Below are 8,498 nucleotides of genomic sequence, written 5' to 3'. Positions count from 1 at the left end.
CAAAGTTCTGATCACATTCGCAGATACTCACAACCAGAGGCAACCATCAGTCCCAACTGCATCACTGAGGCTGCACCTAACAGGGAGCAACTTGAAATAGATTGGAGGGAATTGACAAAGACTTGTCCTGGAATCTCATCAAAGTTAAATAAAGCAGAGTAAAATGAGTCATCAAATAATAACAGTCCCTTTGAGCTGTCACTGGTTTTAGGCGGAGTGGTTTAGGTACATAGTAACGTTTTCTCTGTACTGTCCCCATCAAACACTCCCAGGGAAGGTACAACATGAGTGGGATACAGGGTAAAGTTTCCTTTACACCAGTGGTTCCCAAAGGGTGCGGTGTGCCACACTGGTGCGGCGAGAGAGGATGGCAAGTGTGGCGGGAAGATTCAAGGACAATCAAAGAAACATTTAAACATGGATAGATATTTTTCCAAAGTGAGAGCAAGAGCATCAAGTGATGCTGAGGACGATCCGAGTCCATGTTGTGATCCAGAATCGCCGTTCGAACAGAGTGCTGAAGAAGAGTCGTTTAATTCTACACCAGTAGCAGGCCCAAGCAAACCTCCAAAAAAAGAAAGTTTGTCGACAATATATGGATAGCTATCTGAGTCTCGGTTTCACATGGACTGGAGATGAAAACGTACCTCGGCCTATGTGTTTGATCTGTGGTGAGAAGCTTTCCAATTCCAATATGGTCCCAAGCAAGATGAAAATACATCTGTTGTCAAAACATGGAAATCTGGCAAACAAAGATATTCAATATTTTGAAAGGCTTTTGGAACAGCAGAAATGCCAATGAACATATTTCGAAAAACGAATGACAGTCTCAGATAAGATGCAGATGGTATCTTACCAAGTGGCTGAATTGATTGCTCAACAGACAAAACCACATACAATAGCTGAAAAATTGATTCAGCCTGCCTGCAGCTTGATTGTGAAAACTTTGTTTGGTGATGATGCTGAGCGAGAAGTTATGGAACTTCCTTTGTCTGATAATACAATTCGCAGAAGAATAGTTGATATGTCAGCTAATATTGAGAAGCGCGTTTCCGAAAGTATGAAGAATTCTAAATTTGCCATTCAAGTTGATGAATCGACCGACATTAGTGGAAAAGCACAGTTGCTTGCCTATATCAGATTCATTCACAATGACGAAATAATCACACAGTTTCTATTTTGCAAGGAACTTGAAAAACATACCAGAGGACAAGATATTTTCCAAACCTTGTCTGAGTATTTGGAAAAAGTTGAGATTTCATGGGATTCTTGTATTGGAATTTGTACGGATGGAGCGCCATGTATGATAGGGAATGTGAGAGGCTTGGCGGCACTCATCAAACAGAAAAATCCAGATGTAATAAACTCACTGTTTTTTACACAGAGAGGCATTAATCACCAAGACCCTTGTAGCTGATTTGAAGTTGGTTCTAGATCAGACTGTGCGCATTGTGAACTTCATCAAAGCAAAACCACTAAAGGCGCAGTTATTTGCTCAACTCTGCAAAGACATGGAATAAAAACATCAATGCCTAATTCTGCACTCGGAGGTTCGCTGGATGTCCCGCGGAAAAGTTTTAAATTGGGTGTTGGAACTCAAGAACGAATTAAGAGAATTTTTGGAACAAGAAGGGAACCCATTGTACCAATAACTGGATGACAATGACTGGTGAGCAAAGCTGGCATATTTGGCCGATATCTTTTCCCGGTTGAATATGCTCAATGCCAGTATGCAAGGCCGCAATGACAATATCCTCACAACTACAGACAAACTAACTGCATTCAAAAAAAAGCTTCAGCTCTGGCTCAGAAGAGCGATGCAACATAACCTCGAAATGTTCCCACTGGTAAAAAGTTTTAAAACGAGCAATGAATTGTACGGCCTCACACAGGAACATCTTGCAACACTGGTAGAAAAGATTGATCATTATTTCCCATCGTTGCATACAGAAAAATTCGACTGGATTGGAGACCCCTTTGCAAATTCCAGCTGTTCAGGTCTGACATTGGATGAGGAGGAGGAAATGGCCTGCATTTCGAGTGATCGCACCTTGAAAATGAAACACGGGAGTATGCCACTGGACTTTTTTTGGATATACAACCAGAAACAGTATCCACGCATCTCTTCAAGAGCATTAGCTGTTCTTCTACAGTTCTCCACGACATATTGTTGTGAACAGGGATTTTCAGCTCTGACAAATATCAAAGACCAGAAAAGAGAAAGGCTTCTTTGTGTTGATGAGGAGATGAGAGTTTGTTTGTCTCAAATTAGACCTAATATAAATGAGATTACCTGACAAAAACAAGCTCACACCTCTCATTGAGTTTGTATACTTACTTAAGGTTACATATGTAAGAGGCTCGTCTATAAGAATATTTTGGGAATGAATCATGTTTTTATGTAGCTGCATTGTTTTATACTTTCTGGATGTCCCATGATCATATTATAAAGTAGTTGTGTTCTATGTTATGAATCAAGCACTGCTAGAAGTTGTTTTTTTTTTGTTTTTGAATGTCTTTTTTATCAATAAAAAATTCGGTGTGGTGCAAGCAAATTTTTATTCCGAAAGTGCGGCCCAGTGAAAAAAGTTTGGGAACCACTGCTTTACACCATCTCATCAAACACTTCGCAGGTCAGATAAAAACATGCGTTAGATACAGAGGAAATAGCCTCTATGCTGTCCCATCAAATACCAGCTCAGATAAAGCACGGGTTAGATGTAGAATAAATCATTGTCTACACTGTCCCATCAAACACTCTGATTAGCTGTAAAGACTCACATTTCAATCATTATTCATGTAAATTGAGTTTGTGTCTTTGTGCCCTGTTTGTGATCAGAACTTCCACCCACCTGACGAAGGAACAGCCTGTTCCGAAAGCTAGTGGCTTTTGCTACCAAATAAACCTGTTGGACTTTAACCTGGTGTTGTGAGACTTCTTACCATCAAACACTCCCCAGGGCAGGTGCAGGTAGTTAGATACAGAGTAAATTTCCATCCACTCTGTCGCATCAAACACTCCCCAGTTCACATAAAGCACAAATTAGATACAAAGTAAAATTCCAACCTATACTGTCCCATCAAACACTCCCCAGTTCAGATAAAGCACAAGTTAGATACAAAGTCAAGTTCCATCTCCACTGTCCCATCAAACACTCCCCAGGGCAGGTGCAGGTAGTTAGACACAGAGTAAAGTTCTGTTTCCACTGTCCCATCATGTACTTTGAGATCAAGTACAGCATAGATTAAATGCAGGCAGCCTGACTTAGCCTTTAGTCTAACTCAGTCTATTACTCTCTATGTATCTTCACTGACAGTGATTACCCTAATCAATTCCCTCGATAATGTACAAATAAATATACTCCAACCCATTTTTGATGGCTCTCACCAACATGTTGCCATAGAAGCTCCAGTTTACAAATCTGAGATGGAAAATGTTGAGAAAGTGGGTAGACCTGGCTGAGAGACCTGGCTGGTCCAATGTCTCTGAGCTGCTCTGAACAGAACTTTGTCCTTTTGTGGGTCAGACGGGAAGCTGAAAGTAGCTGGTACCTAATTCACCACTTAAAGTAACAGGTAATGTCATGGCTTCCAGATTATAATTGAAATAAATAGACAGGAAATAGCAGGATATACGTTTTAAGTTTATTTATTAGTGTCACAAGTAGGCTTACATTAATTCTCCAATGAAGTTACTGTGAAAATCCCCTAGTCGCCACACTCCGGCACCTGGGTACACAGAGGGAGAAATTAGCATGGCCAATGCACCTAACTTCACGTCTTTTGGACTGTGAAAAGAAACCAGAGCATCCAGGAGGGAACCCACACAGACAAAAGAAGAACGTACAGGCTCCGCACAGATAGTGACGGATCTCAAATAATGACAAGACACAGTACAGGAATGAGACAGAGAATCTGGTGAACTGGTGTGATGACAATAATCTCTCCCTCAATGTTAACAAAATGAAGGGGATCGTCATCGACTTTGGGAAGCGCAGTGGAGAACATGCCCCTGTCTACATCAACAGGGACGGAGCACAAATGGTCAAAAGCTTCAGACTTTAAGGTGTCCAGATCATCAACAACCTGTCCTGGTGCCCCCATGCCGACACTATAGTTAAGAAAGCCCAGCAACACCTCTACTTTCTCAGAAGACTAAGGAAATTTGGCATGTCCTCTACGACTGTCTCCAACTTCTACAGATGCACCACAGAAAACATTCTTTCTGGTTGTATCACAGCTTGGTATGGCTTCTGCTCTGCCCGAGACCACAAGAAACTACAAAAGGTCGTGAATGTAGCCCAATCTATCACGCAAACCAGCCTCCCATCCATTGACTCTGTCTACACTTCCCGCTGCCTCAGCAAAGCAGCCAGCATAATTAAGGCCCCCATGCACCCCTGACATACTCTCTTCCACCTTCTTCCGTCGGGAAAAATATCCAAAAGACTGAGGTCACGTATCAACCAACTCAAGAACAGCTTCTTCCCTGCTGCCATCAGACTTTTGGATGGACCTACCTTGCATTAAGTTGATCTTTCGCTAAATCCTAGCTATGACTGTAACACTACATTCTGCACTCTCTCATTTCCTTCTCTGTGAGTGGTATGCTTTGTCTGTGTAGTGTGCAAGAAACAATACTTTTCACTGTATACTTATACATGTGACAATAATAAATCAATTCAAATCCCCAAGACAGGAATCGAACGCAGGAGCCTGGCACTGTGAGGCAGTAGTGTCAACCACAATGCCACAGTGTCATCCATACATCACCAAGACTCATACAATTCTTTATGTCCCCAGATTGATCCTCAGTCTGTTCTGACTTTGCTGCTTTCAGTCAGTGAATTACAAGTTGTAAAATGTTTCAAAGAGACTGTTCCCTGTGTGAATAATGAAGACAGTAAGAAGTCTCGCAACACCAGGTTAAAATCCAACAGGTTTATTTGGTAGCACAAGCCACTGGCTTTCGGGGCGCTGCCCCTTCATCAGGTGAGTGGGATTTCAGTTCACAAACAGGGCATATAAAAACACAAACTCAATTTACAAAATAATGGTTGGAATGCGAGCCTTTACAGGTAATCAAGTCTCAAAGGTACAGACAATGTGAGTGGAGAGAGGGTTAAGCACAGGTTAAAGAGATGTGTATTGTCTCCAGCCAGGACAGTTAGTGAGATTTTGCAAGCCCAGGCAAGTCGTGGGGGTTACAGAGAGTGTGACATGAACCCAAGACCCCGGTTGAGGCCGTCCTCATGTGTGCAGAACTTGGCTAGCAGTCTCTGCTCAGCGACTCTGCGATGTCGAGTGTCGTGAAGGCCGCCTTGGAGAACGCTTACCCGAAGATCAGAGGCCGAATGCCTGTGATCGCTGAAGTGCTCCCCAACAGGAAGACCTACAACAGGGACCAGATTTGCACCTCAATATGCCAACATCTTCATGCACAGGTTCGAACAAGACCTCTTCACCGCACAGGACCTTCAACCGATGCTATACACTAGATACATCGATGATATTTTCTTCCTTTTGGACTCATGGTGAACAATCACTGAAACAACTATATGATGACCAACAAGTTCCATCCCACCATCAGACTCACCATGGACTACTCTCCGGAATCGGTTGCATTCTTGCACGCACGCATCTCCATCAAGGACGGTCACCTCAGCACTTCACTGTACCGCAAGCCTACAGATAATCTCACGATGCTCCACTTCTCCAGCTTCTACCCTAAACACATTAAAGAAGCCATTCCCTACGGACAAGCCCTCCGTATACACAGGATCTGCTCAGAGGAGGAGGATCGCAACAGACACCGCCAGAAACTGAAAGATGCCCTCAAGAACAGGATATAGCGCTCGACTCATCGATCGACAGTTCTGACGCGCCAAAGTGAAAAACCGCACCGACCTCCTCAGAAGACAAACACGGGACACGGTGGACAGAGTACCCTTCGTCGTCCAGTACTTCCCCGGAGTGAAGAAGCTACGACATCTTCTCCGGAGCCTTCAACATGTCATTGATGAAGACGAACATCTCGCCAAGGCCATTCCCGCACCACCACTTCTTGCCTTCAAACAACCGCAGAACCTCAAACAGACCATTGTCCGCAGCAAACTACCCAGCCTTCAGGAGAACAGTGACCACAATACCACACAACCCTGCCACAGCAACCTCTGCAATACGTGCCGGATCATCGACACAGATGCCATCATCTCATGTGAGAACACCATCCACCAGGTACATGGTACATACGCTTGCAACTCGGCCAATGTTGTCTACCTGATACGCTGCAGGAAAGGATGTCCCGAGGCATGGCACATTGGGGAGACTATGCAGATGCTGTGACAACGGATGAATGAACACCACTCGACAATCACCAGGCAAGAGTGTTCTCTTCCTGTTGGGGAACACTTCAGCGGTCACAGGCATTCGGCCTCTGATCTTCGGGTAAGCATCCTCCAAGGCGGCCTTCACGACACACGACAATGCAGAGTCGCTGAGCAGAGACTGATAGCCAAGTTCCGCACACATGAGGACGGCCTCAATCGGGATCTTGTGTTCATGTCACTCTATTTGTAACCCCCACGACTTGCCTGGGCTTGCAAAATCTCACTAACTGTCCCGGCTGGAGACAATACACATCTCTTTAACATGTGCTTAACCCTCTCTCCACTCACATTGTCTGTACGTTTAAGACTTGATTACCTGTAAAGACTCGCATTCCAACCATTATTTTGTAAATTGAGTTTGTGTCTTTATATGCCCTGTTTGTGAACAGAACTCCCGCTCACCTGACGAAGGAGCAGCGCCCCGAAAGCTAGTGGCTTGTGCTACCAAATAAACCTGTTGGACTTTAACCTGGTGTTGTGAGAATTCTTACTGTGAATAGTGAAGAACAGCCTGTTAAAATCTGTGTGAGGCTGACTGTAATGTAAAGCTTTTGCCTGTATGGCACATCACCTACAACAACACAGCTGAGGAGCAAATATTAACCTGTGACGCAATTTTGATTTCGGGTCAAGAAGGAATCAGAAAGTAGGTTTAATTCTAAACTGTTCTGAAATAATTATATAAATCAGCGTCCCTGACATTTGGGATCCAGATGTTGGTCCTGTTCAAACACTGGAGTGAAGAAAGGCTTCTCTGATTATTTGGTCCAATTTGAGAAAAGAATCCTTGAATCTTGGATACTGATCAGGAGCGGAAATCTGACCTGCTTCCCCCCACCCTCCCCAACCCCAGCCTGAGGCATGAAGGTCATTTATAGCAACCCTACCCAACCCCCCTCCCCCCCTCCACCCCCACCACCTCAGCTGAGAACAGTTAACTGGGCACAGACTTGGGATCAAAAGCTGAGGGTTTTTGCTCGGTCTGTGGAGTTCCGGACCATATCGGACTCAAGTCAAAGAAAAGGCAGGTTCCAATAAACTGAATTGTGGATCTTCCAAACTTTGAGTGCCATTGGCTGGGTGTAGGTGCCTTTCGATTGGGTGGATTGCTGAGGGTTAGAGACAGGACAGGAGTGTTGCAGTCTAGTCAGAGAGTCCGGGTTAGCTATATGCTTGTTATAGTCTTGAGCTGCGGACCTTGTTGGTAGAGGCTCCAGCAATAAGGAGTCTCCCCTGCTCTTACTGCCTGCCCATTGGTTAATATTGGAAGGATTTACACGTTGCTACTCAACCCATTTGGCCACATTACGAGCGTGCCTTCCTTGGGCCATCAATGGGACTCAAACACAGTGCTTCTGGCTCAGAAATAGAGACGATACCCACTGCCCCACTGGTTAGGAAATTAAAAACTGAGCCAGGATGATTAACAGTGTTGCAGGGTGGGCAAGAGGTGGGATTATTTGTTTCGTGTAACCCGTCTTCCCTGTTTGAGGATATGAGCCAGCAGGCACACAGCAGGCCGAATAGCCTCATTGTGCATTTGAGTCCGATATGGAGTCTGGGGATCCTGTATGGAACTGAAGGTGGAGATGGCAGTGGTGATAGGGGGGGTCGCTGTTTGGGACTGTGTGTGGAGATGGGGGTGGGGGGTCACTGGCTGAATCTGTCTGTGGAGATGGGGGTGTCACTGACTGGGACTGTGTGTGGAAATGGGGGGAATCACTGGAACTGTGTGTGGAAATGGGGGGTCACTGATTGGGAGTGTGTGTGGAGATGGGGGTGTCACTGTTTTTGGGACTGCGTTTGTGGGTCTATGAGGCATTTCACGGGACTGTGCACTTTGGTGGAGTGGGGCACACGTGGGATGCATTTTGTTAAAGTGGGAGCATCTAAAGTAAAGTTTATTTATTAGTCACAAGTAGGTTTACATTAACACTGCAATGAAGTTACTGTGAAAATTCCTGAGTCGCCACACTCCGGCGCCTGTTCGGGTACACTGAGGGACAATTTAGCGTGGCCAACGCACTTCACCTGCACTTCTTTCGGACTGTGGGAGGAAACCAGAACACCCGGAGGAAACCCACGCAGACATGAGGAGAACGTGCAAAC

Source organism: Mustelus asterias, chromosome 24 (assembly GCF_964213995.1).
Source record: "Mustelus asterias chromosome 24, sMusAst1.hap1.1, whole genome shotgun sequence".
NCBI lineage: Eukaryota > Metazoa > Chordata > Chondrichthyes > Carcharhiniformes > Triakidae > Mustelus > Mustelus asterias.
This window is presented reverse-complemented; position numbering follows the sequence as displayed.